The sequence below is a fragment of the Amblyomma mixtum genome, chromosome 3, assembly GCF_055824585.1.
Source record: "Amblyomma mixtum isolate Tamu chromosome 3, ASM5582458v1, whole genome shotgun sequence".
Classification (NCBI taxonomy): Eukaryota; Metazoa; Arthropoda; class Arachnida; order Ixodida; family Ixodidae; genus Amblyomma; species Amblyomma mixtum.
The window spans coordinates 433,053,296-433,054,043 of record NC_143014.1 but is presented as its reverse complement, the minus strand read 5'-3'; the positions used below and the strand labels follow the sequence as shown (position 1 = coordinate 433,054,043).

At 42.9% G+C, this 748-nt stretch overlaps 1 non-coding gene across 1 annotated transcript; it reads right to left on the bottom strand.

Moving 5' to 3' along the window:
* Positions 1 to 359: 359 nt before the first annotated feature.
* TRNAE-CUC (transfer RNA glutamic acid (anticodon CUC)) lies at positions 360 to 431 on the bottom strand. Its single transcript has one exon. It is a non-coding gene; the product is annotated as a tRNA-Glu (tRNA).
* Between the last annotated feature and the right edge of the window lie 317 nt (positions 432 to 748).

Below are 748 nucleotides of genomic sequence, written 5' to 3'. Positions count from 1 at the left end.
AAACACACACCCAGGGCAAACAACCCAGCAGTTGCATGGGATGTATGGTTTTTGATTGTAAAACATTTTATTCGCCGGAAAGAGCTTGGTAAGAGGTCGCGTTAAGTGGTCGACAGTACATAGCTATCAATATTTATTTCCACCCTTTTAAGTTTGCGCTACGCTATGAAAACGACCGTCGCTGCTTTACAGCTACATAGGTCACGAAAAAAAACAAAGTTCCAGTGATCGACACCCCTGGTTACTTTGTGCCACGCTGACCGCAGTGGTGACCGCAGTATGCTTGTGCCGAAAGGAAATCATGTTACATTGGAACTCAAAAAAGAAAGAGAGGCGCAAAAAAGAAAAAAAAAATACCTTTCCGACACCGGGAATCGAACCCGGGCCTCCTGGGTGAGGGCCAGGTATCCTAACCACTAGACCATGCCGGAACTCTTTGTTTTTTTCTTTCATGGTATTTATTAACATGGTTTTGTATACAAAGCATATATATACATATGTGTGTGTGTATATACACACAAAAACAACTATTTACAGATCACCTAGGTAGGCGCTACGTGGCAGAAACATAATAGTAACATATTATAACTAAAAGGCCGGTAAGGATATACAGCGCATCAGGAGAGGAAACCAATCCGGTACAAAGTCCAATTTTTTCGGAAGAACTTCCGTAAAAAGGGGGAAAACTTCAATCAAACTGCTTCGCGTCTCAAGTTACCGGGCTGCTTAATACGAGCCCGCCATAGCC